This window comes from Macrobrachium rosenbergii, chromosome 57 (genome assembly GCF_040412425.1).
Source record: "Macrobrachium rosenbergii isolate ZJJX-2024 chromosome 57, ASM4041242v1, whole genome shotgun sequence".
In the NCBI taxonomy this organism is placed as follows: Eukaryota; Metazoa; Arthropoda; class Malacostraca; order Decapoda; family Palaemonidae; genus Macrobrachium; species Macrobrachium rosenbergii.
This window is the reverse complement of record NC_089797.1, coordinates 20,646,683-20,660,539: the sequence shown is the minus strand read 5'-3', so window position 1 is coordinate 20,660,539 and position 13,857 is coordinate 20,646,683. Positions and strand designations below refer to the sequence as shown.

Here is a 13,857-nt window from a genome sequence, read left to right as displayed (position 1 = left end):
TATTTAAACAACGTTACTTTGGGGCAGTAATAGCGTGAATGAACGCAGAGAAACAACTGATGCCTTTGCATAAAAGTCATTTTAAGTCCGTGATGGGCACGGCATGAGGCAACCAGCCATATGACATTTTGCTTTTACCACTTCTTTATTGTGTCCAGGACTCGCCTGCTATGTAACGTTTCCGCCGATTAACCCATATTCCAGCACTTCTATTCTGGCAAAATGATGCACATTTCTGACGTTAGTCCAATTCTTATTGATTTTCTGCAACTTCTTTGATATATATCTTCTAAAAGTTTGAGCCACCAAAAGCTTTAATTTATCAGACCTAGCTGCTCTGCCAACATCTTTTGTTCGATGCTCATAATTCCAGCTTTCGTGTGGATATAACAGGTTAGCGATCACTGTCAGCATCTACTTTTCGGTAGGTCCAAAGAGTTCTCAGCAGCCTATTTCTCTACCAATAAATTGCTATGTGATCAAAATGGTTATGTATGGAGAACTTTGACTAGTCGAATCCTCGCCTATCAAACTTTTCAATTTATCCTAAAAGGAATATTTATAAATAGATAGTCCATATGATTAATCGAAAAGGGACGAATAGAACCACTAATGGTCACCTAATCCTAAACTACTATAGGACTAAAACGATGTAATTAACCAAAGACTCTTCCATCAAAATCTTCGAAATAGACTTAAATTCGACGATCAGCCAGTTTGCACTAAATATTCAAGAGAGAATGCGATTCATACAGTACATTAAGAAATCGATCAAAACCGGCTAAATTTCTATCCTCACATTATTTTCAGCGAGACAAACGACTTCCTTCAATCAGCGATGAAAAAATGGTAGGGGCATATATCTAATTTACTTTCTAAGCTTTTTATGGGTTCAGTCTGGCTACTGATAAAGACAATAACTATTAGCATTCCTTTGTAAAGTTTCTATTAATGAAAAATAACATACGAAAATCTTATTCTGTTGATCTTTCAACATTTTGTTGTTTAATTGCCACGGTACCACTAATTTGCTGCAAGTCCTTAAACCAACAAGTTCACATTGTTCGAAAATTAATTAAAGATTCATACAATTAACAACCTTTATCAATCGGGGAGCAGATAGTACTATTTTATCAAGCATGAAATTGGACTACTGGTCGAAATTCCACGAAAAGTCAGTGGACGATCAACTTTAAGTCACGGAACAAAAAGATGCGATAAATCAATCGTCCAACTTGTCAAACATCCCACGAAAAATAATGGGACAAAGAACGTTTTGAGGTACAGCATCGTTGTTCAAGGGTCCTGTCTGCTTTAGTTAAAACTGTTAAAATTATATTATTGGCTGTAAGAGAACGGTTCTATTTTGGCAACTTTTTATTATTATTTGTTTGTTGTCATTACTAATATCCTGTACGACGAAAAACCTCTCCGGTGCTGCAGCCGCATTCCAGAAGGATTTAAGAACACCTTACGGTGACGCTCTTCTGCAACAGGGCGTGTGACTGGGACGCGGTGCACTAAATTCAACTTGTTTGGACGTCACTATCTAGGAAAGATTCTCTCTCTTTCTCTCTCTCTCTCTCTCTCTCCACGGAATAAAACGCTACCCCTATTCCGGGTTCAAATGTTCGGTTGAAATTAAACACTCGATAAGGAAAATGAAGGATTTGAATTAACTTCACTAATGCATTTACCATCTGAAGGGAAAAGTTAATTAATTGGTTGCTTGTTTAAGCTTCCCATAAACCTGCCCGTAAGGCCATATGACCTTTGGCCGAGGGCACAGAAATGGGGTCCCCCCTTTACAGGGGCACCGCCCCTGCAGGGGCTGAGGAGTTAGAAAAAGATCATACTAAGTTTAGTACACCTCACCTAAGTTTTAACAGTTAACCTGACTTCATGATGCTTGTTTTCATTTTCACCTGGAATTAGTTCAAATGATTAACAAAGCATTAAAACGGCATTATGACCAAGCATAAGTTACATTATTACAGAATTTAATATGAAGCTTAATAAGCAACGCTTCTGCACAAAAGTAACTTGAAAAGTGTGATCTACAAAGAATGAAACACTAGCTTCTTTGGAATGTTAGAGGCAGCCAGTTGTAAGCTGGAGTAAAATCCACAATATTGTACTAATGGAAGATTCTCTGGGGACTTGACCCGACACTGAAAGGGATTACATATTTAATACAGAAATGCACGACCATGGCCCGTAAAAGATAATTTACTTGTGCAAATCTTTAATGATCACAGTTACATAGTAACGAAAGCTTTCTAGATGGGTATTCAATAACGCAACAAAAAATTCCAAAGACAAGTATTCACTGTATTCCACGAATGCCAAGGTTGTCCCAATTGAAGAATGCAAGGAGGTGGTTAGGTTTGGCTAGCTTAATTAAAAGAATAGGCAGAGAAAATTAATGAGAATCAATGAAAAACTTGAAATATCAGAAATTTTAATCAAAGTTGAAGTAATATTTTGAGAATAATCTTATCTTTTGCAAATCGAATTATGAATAAAAATTATGAAAACTGAAGCTGCAACCTCGAACGTTGACTAACACGAGACTTTTAATTCATAAGTGAAACTACTACAAATAAAATAATTAATAGGATTTTATCAAAGAACCGAGACATAATACAACGCAGCATCAAATAATTAGCGTTAAAGCATGAACAGATCTTTAAAGTTTTCCCCTGAAAAAAAAAAATGAGGATGCCGTTTTCTTTCGCGTAGTTCGTCCAAGTTTAAAGAAAGGTGACTCCATGGTCCTTGGTGGTGACGTCGACACCAACGGGTTTTTCGGCAGGCAGATCCAGCAGCCACTCAGTTTCCAGGTGACCCCATGGTCCCTGCCCAAGGTGGTGACGTCAACAAGAACTGGTTTTCCGGCAGGCAGATCCAGCAGCCACTCAGTTTCCAGTGACGGTGACCCCCATGGTCCATGGTGGTGTCAACAGCGAAGGGTTTTTCGGCAGGCAGATCCAGCAGCCACTCAGTTTGCGCTTCGGGAACAACGAAGTGAAGGAGTGTCATTTCGTTTGTACGTTCGTTGATGGCTCATCTGTATCCCCAGCTTTTCAGGACAATAATATACTGGTGTTCCTACGATTGGAGTTTGAAGGTTCGAAGATGGTCTACGAGAAGTGGCGATTCGCCAAGGGCTTTTCAAAAGCTATTTTTCGTTACGGTAAAGTTTGAGTATTCTTTTAAACTTTTAGATATCTGTGGCTTCGGTTATTAGTTTATACACCATTATAGTAATTTGCGGGTCAGGTTAAATTCTATGGCTTCGGTTATTAGTTTATATCCCATTATAATAATTAGCGGGCCTGTTGAAAATCATGTTTTACTGTAGTGCACTTTTTCTGTTAAGTACGGTTTTTCAATTGTTCAGAGTTCCAGCTTAATTAGATTTCGTTATTTAAAAAAAATTTTGCTTTGACAGTTTGCTGCAAATTTGTTGTAATGTAAATATTAACAATGCTATTTGTGGACACTAATGCATACTCGAGTTTATTTTGCTCATACTCTATATTCCGTGAAGCTCAAGCTATAATGTAGCATTATTCCTTGTTCGTTCTTTTTCTAATAATTAGCATATAAAACTACTAGCCCATGGGTTATAACAGTTTTAATATTTTTCGGGTTCATGAGATCTCTAATGGTCCACTTAAGGTTAGTATTCAAATTGTAAGGTTAGTCAAACTGTCATGTACTTTGAAATCAGAATGTGCTTGGTAAAATCGGACTTTCGTACGAAGCCTTCCTTTTTTCGTAGCTTTACCTATACCTTAAATATTTTCAAGATGTCTGGTATGAATTTAACATTTATTAATGGAAGTAAATATATGGTTGTAATAACATTTAACTACTTGCAGGTTTTCGTGAAATCTAAACTACCTAAGAAACAAACTTCGGTTATGAGAAATGACTGAAGCCAAAGATCTCAAGCCGTGATAATGTCTCAAGCTAAACAAATGGAATCCTTCCCTTCCCAGATTTCGCCCAATGAAAACCAGGTGAGGTATAGTATGGTGTATTGGTAACCAAGCCAACTTTTCGTTTTTACCTCCACCCCTACAGGGGTGCCCCTGTAGGGGTGGAGGCCCCTCCCATGCCCTGTGCCATAGGTCTTATGACCTATGGGCTCCCATAGGTGCATGGGAGGTTAACTAATCATTTTTCTTTTCAGGTGTTAAGTGCATCAGTTTTTCTATGAGTTAAGGAACCCTGATTACGATTCCTGTCCTTAGTAAATTTAAAGTTAGTTGTCAAGAGTTAAAGAAATTTCATGCTATAATTTTGCAGCTTTTTAGCCAAGAAATTTATTAATTTTACATAAACTTTGGTAATGAGGTAGCAGAATTTAACTTAGGCAGCTCAGTTTTTCATAAGGTTAGTTAATATTTTATTACTATTGTTATTACTGTTGTTACACTTAAAGATATTAGTATCCAAAGGTCAGCAGTAATTTAGTTTGATTTCTGGATCTGTACCTCACTTTACAAGGACTTTATATTTTTAAACTTTTCATTTGAAAAATTATACCTACTTTATAATGCGTGGGTTAACCATGAGGATTTGAAAAAGTTGTTAGAAATTCTGGTGATATTTTTAAACTTTAATATAAATTAGCTTTAATTTATTCATTTAGTGTAAACTAACTTCTGTTTGTCCATAGTCAAATTAACATAGCTTTGATGTCAATTTAACTAATATTTAGTGGTTCGTGCCAATTATACAATGAGCAGACCTGTCTTTTCACCTTTAATATAATAGACAGACCTATACTTAACAACGGCTTCTGTGGAATCAAATGATGTAAGTCCAGGCTTTATTCCAGTAAAGTTTAAGTTGAACGAATCAGTCATGGAAACTGATGCCAGATTTGTTTTAATTAACATCGCTGACAAATTGACGTTTTGTGATTTTTTGACCTGTTTTACGGCCGTTCCTTTGATCACTTCATTTTTGTTTACTTCTAGCATCTTGGTTTGCTTACACGAATTTTTACTGCTAAAGTGGCTGGTCTGTACAGGAGAAAACTAATTTACAATGTAAGCTTTAGTTCATGCATATTAATTTAACTGATCTAATAAAAAAATTTATTTTTATAATTGCAAATATTTCTGCCAGAGTTTTTTGCATTTTAACGTGTACCACTCAAAAGGAAGATGAATTTTAAATGTCTGGTAGTGATTTTGTTTCGTTAGTGGTAGTTTTTGTTTTTGTTAACCATAAGTAAAATCTCTTCTGTTGTTACCACATAAATACAATGATCAGGCCTGTTTTAATTTTTAATACATAGACAATCCTATGCTTAGCTATGCTATTCCAATAGCATTAGTTAACAAATCACTGTCCAAGGAACTGTTACCAGATTATCTTAAGCTTTTACTTAACACCCCTGGCATTTTTGCTTTTGTAAATTTGCTCTACAGAACTGACGTTTTCACATTTTACACGGTCTTGCCTACAGTTACTTCACTTGTTGGCACTTGGTTTGCTGAAACCTTTGATTTTGATTTTTTTTTTTACCTTAGAGGATTTATTTGAATTTGGTTTGTATTGGAGAATATTACTTATTTTAACGGACATTATAAGAATCTTTGATTTAAGTTTTTTTGTATTAATCTTAGATGTAAGCATTTTGTATCATTTCAAAATTCTGCCTCAGCTTTTCTGCTTTACAGGATGTTTACTGGAACAATCGTTTAAGACATTGCAAACAATACTTCTGTTATCGAAGAAATGTTGGTTGCTTTCACTCCACAGTTTTTGAATGAGATGAGAATGGTGCCTGACGGTGCTGACATACAACAATGTCATAGATTGACCTGCATTGATGGTTCAATAGTATATGGAGTTATTCGACGCTAAATTAAATGCATATGTTAATATGAATATTCTAACCTCAACCAGTAATGACGTTGCAAATCTGGTAAGTTAAACATAATTCTGAATAATGAATAAAATACCTGGAGTACTCATGCTGTTTACCTTGACTTAATGGAATAAATTTTAAAATCCCTAGGTTGAACAATACTGAGGCTTTGAAATGACTTTAATTTATATTGATAATCATCAGTCAAACCATATGTAGCTTCACTTGGTAGTTTTAAGAAAATTATGGTATGTATTCTTTTAATACCTGACTTATAATTTACTTAAGAACCTGAGAAAAACCAATTAAACTTCAGTTTTATGGATGTTTAGTCAGGTTTGTGGTCAGGATTGGATATTTAAAATTTGCCAATGGAATACAGGTGTAAAGAAACTATAACAGAGTTGTATTTATAACAGAAGAAATATCTGCCGTTTGTAGACTACTATTTGCATGGAAAAAAAAAACGCGTCACCAGAAAGAGCAAATAATTATACATAACATATAACAGAAAACAATCTAAAAGTAACAAGCATTGCTATTGATAGTTCTCGAATGCTAAAAACAATACTTAAGTTTCACTGCTTGATATGGTAATGCAGCAGATAAACTTCGTTGTAACTTCAAATATATTCAATATAATGAAAATGAAACGATGAGAAACTTGCTATAAAAAAAGTTCTTGAAAGTTCACTATTGTTTGATGGAAAGATGTTTGAGGTAATAGTTTAGAGCAAGTGGATGTTTATTTAAAATTAACGCTACAAAAAAATAACTGCCTTTGAAAAGCTGTCACTATATTAACAAATGGCTACTCACACAAGGTGTAAGTTGAAAACTACTCTTTACGAATTATCACATTCAAATTGTAAGATTAGTATTTAATTTTAATAAAATGGGAACAACCATTTGGTACTTGAGGACTTAACGTCAGATGCAACTCCAATCAAAGGTTGCTTTCATATTGAATTACATACGTCTCTCTCTCTCTCTCTCTCTCTCTCTCTCTCTCTCTCTCTCTCTCTCTGTGTGTGTGTGTATTCTCTACGCATGCTGAAACGGTTTTGTTGGGGATGTAATTTTGGGAGCCAATGAGGATAGGCGTTCTGATGTGAAAATTTTAAATCTCAATTAGTTTTACTCCCTTGGTCATCGGCTGTTTCTCTGGAAATTAAATTGCAACATCAATTATCGAAAGAATCTTAGCCAATCTTACTTACCTTGGAGTCAGCAACGTAAGAATATGGTGTTTAGAATCTTGGGAGAATTCACCAAATATTAGATTTATCAAGAAAAAATGGTGAAAGACTTAGAAATCCCACGAATAACAAAATATCGTCAGCAAAAAGGAATTTTAGACAGAACTGAGGAATGTTTACTGGGCACGTATGAAAACTTCGCATCAATAACTTGAACTAACCTAGCTTATGTCTAAGGACTTAATACAGATTTTGAATATCATTACTATTGAAATGCTTTCTACACGCAAGACTCTTCTAAAGATGGTTATCAGAGCTATTGATGATTTACCCATATAACATTCTTGCGAGGTTTTTTAATCTTGACCAGGTACTCCGTTGGTTGTCCTAGTCTTACTATAAGCAGCTTCGATATCCCGCCAAAGCTTAGGGTGTATAAAGGTCATAGAAGAGAGACTCCTTCGTATTTTAGGAAAAATAGACAACGAGATAAAAGCAGGGGTTGAACTAATCGTCACCAACCTAACCACCCTGAAGTATATAGCTGGAGAGCTTCATCTGTCCTTTACTCCCCGGCTAAGCTGTCCCAGAGGGGTATAACTCACGGAAACTATTTTATTTTTTTTTTTTTACATTCTTGGCTATTTGTCATATAAGCCTTAATGATTAACTGACACCCATATTCTAGACAGTATTTGATGCAGTAGTACATGAGATTGCGGTAAAGACGTCATTAGTACAATACACTAAAATAGAGCTATTTCACTCGTATAAATTCTGAAATATGAAGAATAGCCTGCAAATAAGCCTTCAAACTTTGCTAAGGGGAGTAACACTACGGAATTATCGTGATGATGATGCACAATGTTGCCTGGTTATCGGTAACAGTAAAATATTAAAATCAAAATGGGAGATGCTTGATTTTATAAAGAGGGTATGAGTAGGAAAATATGGGGCCTAAAGTAAGAAAAGAAAAAAATACAATTGATAATAGTTAAAATTAATCTTAAAAAGTCGATAAAACAATACAAAGAATTAACATTAAAGTGCACATAAAGGCCGAGGAAGGTACGATTACTAATCGATGCTCATCTAAATATGACAGAAAACAGGACATTGGCACCTAAGAAGTGTAGCCTCCAGAAATGAAATAGTTGAATAAAGACACTTTCATTGTACATAACTATGTAATTAACAAATCGGAGAAACTTTTATATAAATCACCTCTGGACATATTGAAGGAAGACCTGGATATTAAATGTTTTGGTAGACATTACGATAAAGGGTATAGTACAGAAATGTGAAAGATATACGTAAATACATTATCTAAAGCATAAACATAGAAGAGCATTTATAAATATAGGTTAACAGAACCAAGATTCAAAAAAAAAAAAAAACTCAGATTGCACGGAACCAAATTATTCAAAACGGGTTCACAAAAAATGAGGAGAAACGACATTTGAGAAGAAACAAAACAATCTTTTTTATTCAAAATCAGGCATGGCACAGAATAGCAACTTACTCAAGAAAACCATTAATTGTTCCTGCCAAACTAGTAGGGTCGCCGGTGAACGAAATGAGGAGCGAAGTAGGCCATCCAAAAATAAACAAGGACAATGAATATGATGATATAATGCTATGATGTTGAAGGTGTTGGTTATGCGAGTGCACCGATTTGGTCTGCTGAGAGAGACGAAGTCTTCAATGCAGTTACGTTTAAATCTCTCTGTATCTCTGTTACCTTAACCAGTAAATTAGGTACACCTTAATGTGACGACTTAACTGTTTCAACTAGGCTGGAGAAAGGGAGGCATAGAACCAGCTATCTAGCTGAGAAACAAGAGGCTGCATGTTTTTGTTTTTTATCTATCTATCATATTATATATATATATATATCATATATATATATATATATATATATATATATATATATATATATATATATATATATATATATATATATATATATATATATATATATATATATATATGTGTGTGTGTGTGTGTGTGTGTGTGTGTGTGTGTGTGTGTGTGTTTGTATAGAGCCAGTAAAGCGATAAAATTCAAAACTTACATGAAGCCAGAACATTCATCATATAAGCATAATTACTAGCAATGACATAAAGTGTCAAATCAAATTCAGAAAAGACGCATTTTCTATGAAGTCAGCTACGTAATAACCTCACGTAGACCGGCTTCCCAAAATGAAAATACCACTGGGTAAGTGGAAATGAGGTCGGTGCCTTTGCTCAAATGCCGCACTTTCGTACAAGTAATGACCCTTATTTTCACGGATGTTTCTCTGGGTGAAGTCATTAAGTAGGTTTACTGCGTCGACCTTTGCCCAGTTAATTCTATTAAGCCAATAGATTGTCCAAGGCATTATTTGTAATACCATCGGTGACTGCAGTTTCATACTGGTTGATCCGTGTGAATATGTCTTTGATGTTTAGCTCAATTAAAATGATTTACTTTCTATATTACCGTCTATATTAGCTATTTCTAGGAATATTTTTAACAAACGTACTTTCCAGTGGGCCGTATATTTACACACTGCTCACACGGTTAGTTTGTTTAAAGCGGAACTAAGCAACATATAAAAAGCCCGCAGAAAATGTAGACAGTGTAGGTGATTTGTGGAATCTTTATTCTCTAACTTACTATTGCATTCTCCGTGGTAATATTCATACATCTGCTGCAAAGGCTGACTATTTCTTTTTTATATACAAGATGAGCAAAAGTAATTTCATCAAGTAATTTTTTAATTTTAATTAACTGGGGCTGTTATGCTAATGATAGGACTTTGTGGATTACCTGGCTGTGATTTTGAATAAGCCATGTTATTGAGGTACTCAAAGCCCAGTGAATGTTATTAAATCTATCAAAGATTTGTTATGTTCCGTTATTGATTTTACATTCTTTTTGGAACAAGTAAAGTGCTCGTGCCTCTTTGTATTCTTATTTTGTATATAAGTTTCTGCTTTCAGTTAGCTGCGTGGTAAAAGTTATCTGTCATGGTGAAATTGTCTTTATATTTTTGCTCTTTTTGTATACACCCTGTAGGAGGTTAGTGCCGTCAGTGCACCTTATGTGATGCGCTGTAGGCATTACTTTGCAGCTTGCCTTCGGCCCCTACCTGCAACCCCTTACGTTCCTTTTACTGTACCTCCTTTCATATTCTCTTTCTTGCATCTTACTTTCCACCCTCTCCTAACAATTGATTCCTAGTGCAACTGCGAGGTTTCCTCCTGTTACACCTTTCAAACCTTTTACTGTCAATTTCTGCTTCAGCGCTGAATGCCCTCATAGGTCCCAGTGCTTGGCCTTTGGCGTAAATTCTATATTCAATTCAATTCAGTTCATTTTGTATACAACTTTGATATATTTTACTTTATTCTCTCCATCTCAACACTTATTTCATGAAAAGATGACACAAGTGTGATTTTTTTTCAGGTGGTGAAGAGTAATTCAGTGGAGACTTTAACACGCTACTGGTCTCTTGTCCTGGTCCTCAAGTTTTTTTGCAATTTAGTCACCCTTGGCCGTTCGTACATGTAAGTATTCACTGTATATTGCTTTGTATTATTAAACTGCTGTAAGATGCAATTGCCTTACTATTGTCTCTTTTGTATTATTATTATTATTATTATTATTATTATTATTATTATTATTATTATTATTATTATTATTGGCATACAAACAACAATCGCGTTTTGACATAAGCAAGAGATAGAAGACCCTTATTGTGCAGCCTTTTTAAAGTGCTGTCTATTATTATAAAAGCATGAATGTTTAGCTTTCAAAGGCAACTGGCGTCCTCTTCACAAGAAACTTATGCAAAGATTACTGTTTCAAAGGAAAAAAAAGCTAGATGTTCATGATATTACCATATCGGTTTTCCTCTGTCTTCCCCCTCCCCTTCCCTCTTCTATTCCCTTCCCCTCCCCCCTCCCCTTCCCCCTCCCATCCCACATCCACTCCCTTTCTGGAGCACGAGCACATGATCAAGTGTTCATGTAGTTATGTCCTCCCCTCTCCTTCCCTCTTCCCTCACCTCCCCTTCCCTGTTCCATCCCCCTCCCCCTTCCCACCTTCACCCCTCCCCTTCCCCTACCATCCCCTTCCCCTCCCCTCCCCATCTCCCTTCCGGAGCATGGCTTAAATGTTAATTTAGCTGTGCTCTCCTCCTCTCCTTCCCTCTTCCAACCCCTCCCCTTTTCCCTCTTCCACCCCTCCCGTCCCCCTCTTCCGCCTCCCTTCCCACTTTCTCCTCCCCCTTCCGGAGGACACGATCAAGTGTTAATTTAGTTGTGTCCTCCCCTCTCCTTCACTCTTCCCTCTCCCCTTCCTTTTGCATCCCCCACCCCCTTCCCCTCCCTCCTCCTTTCCCCCTTCCGAAGCATGTGATTAAATGCTAATTTAGCCGTGTTCTCCTCCTCCCTTTCCCTCTCCAATCCCCCTTCCCTCCCCTTCCCCTCCCCTATTCCAGACCACAAGATCAAGTGTTAATTTAGCTGTATCTTCCCCTCCCCTTCCCCGATTCCCCCCTCAACCTTCCCCATCCCCTTCACCTCCCCCCCCCTCCCCTGCCCTCTTCCCCTCCCATTCCCTCCCCTGCCCTCCTCTTCCTCCCCTTCCCTCCCCTTCCTCTCCCCTCCCTCTTCCCCTTACCTCCCCTTCTCGGGTTGCACGACAATTTGTTTTAAACGTATTATGCCAGTTTACTATAAAAAATATTTGCTTGGATATCCAGAGTCGTGGCATTTGAAAAATATACTTTAATGGAAATTTCATAATTTTTATCAATTGGCACTCTTAATCATATTAATTCTACTGTTCAGTACTATATATTACGGCCAAGGTGAGCTCTCCTAATAGAAAGCGAGCGATATAATTCCATTCATCATAAAAAAGATTTATTGAAAATTATAATGAGTCCCATCTTTCATTATTAAACATTTCCATAAACTGCAGTGAATTGATCAGTAGACTGCCTAGTGTTCCATTAGTGAATGAAAATTCCATGGACATATACAGTATATCACACAAAGTGTGTTAATTGTTTTCCAAAGGCTAATTATACATAAAAAACGCAAAAAAATATTGAAATATATAAATATTTTATCACTGTCCGATGTCCTCTGTCATATACCCATCAAATGATTATATATAAAGCACCGAGTGTTTACAAAGTAATTACACAAGCGACTGGATGTCCAAAAACTTCAATACTTTGAAGATTTCCCATACATACCGATTCCTTTTAATCTTGTGGAAGATAAAAGGCATGGAAAATCTTCATCGAACGGCTACCAGTATGACTGGGATTCAATTTCCACCGGAAACAGTTTAAACCTGAGTGAAAATTGCCATCAAAAATCCAAAAATTACCCACTGAATATAGGAAGAGGATTATTTATAAATAATGTGCTAAAGATAATAGAAAAAAAAGACGTAAGAAAGCCCACAATTTGTTACTATCAGATTTTTAGAATGAATGAAATAATCTCGCCAAAGACAAATTAATTGTCAGTGTTACCCAGAGAAAAGTAGTCTTTCCAGCTATTAAAATGCGCCTCGCTTCACAAAGTAAACACCTAAATTTCACACACAAGTTATTGTTTCTCTCTCTCTCTCTCTCTCTCTCTCTCTCTCTCTCTCTCTCTCTCTCTCTCTCTCTCTCTATATATATATATATATATATATATATATATATATATATATATATATATATATATATATATATATATATATATATATATATATATATATATATATATGTGTGTATATATATATATATATATATATATATATATATATATATATATATATATATATATATATATATATATATATATATATATATATATATATATATATATATATATATATATGTGTGTGTGTGTGTGTGTGTGTGTGTGTGTGTGTGTGTGTGTGTGTGTGTGTGTTTGTGTGCGTATGTGTGTGTGTGTGTTGGTCGAACGTTCTTGAGTAGCTAAAGGAATTCTCATTTAGCCAACAGTGCAAATGCTCGTTTGTATTCGACCATAAAATTAAACGTATTCATAAAAGATCCAGCCGCGGCTCTCACTTGTCACGACCCCAACACGCCCTTTATGATTCAACCATCTAACTTTACTGAAAACTCAGACATTCCATATCTTTTCCTGGGAAATTTTATAGGTTTTGATATGCACCCTCTGATTTGTGTCTTTGACCCCAGCCCGTTTGTTATCCATTTTAACTTTCTTGCGCTCCCCTTACCTCACCTTTTTCAAACTTGCCCATCGAATAACTCTTACAATTGCTTTTTCACCCTTCTCCTTCTAATTAAACTTTCATTTGTCTGCACATTCGTTAACATCATTACATTCAGTACTTAGTTCTCCACCTACTTCGAGCTAATACATATAAGTATAAATCATCTTGGAATTGTGTTTAAACTATATTTTGTTTATGGAAAGAAGTTTCTGATCAGACACGCAAGAGAAACAAATTTACGGATACACTCCTTTGCAAATAAATTCGAAGTGTTGGTGTAATCTGATTCTAAAGAAACCTGAGATTGAAAGTCACAGGTATCTGGCAATGACATAACCCATATTGCTTTTCTCGTCATCGCAACGGGGGAGGTTTTCTGCAACACCGGATGGAATGTAACATAGAAAGAACCTCCAGCCTAAAATGTTTAACTCTTCTTTTATACGTCATGCGACGTGTCAAGAGGAAGACTGCGCATGTTGTTATTTAGTGGAACATCACATA

The 13,857-nt window shown here is 35.9% G+C and overlaps 1 long non-coding RNA gene across 1 annotated transcript; it reads left to right on the top strand.

The window, feature by feature from the left end:
- The first annotated feature begins 2,808 nt into the window (after window positions 1–2,808).
- On the top strand, window positions 2,809–5,997 carry LOC136837111 (uncharacterized). Its single transcript, XR_010852588.1, has 3 exons — window positions 2,809–3,196; window positions 3,888–4,028; window positions 5,703–5,997. It is a non-coding gene; the product is annotated as an uncharacterized lncRNA (long non-coding RNA).
- Window positions 5,998–13,857: the final 7,860 nt, after the last annotated feature.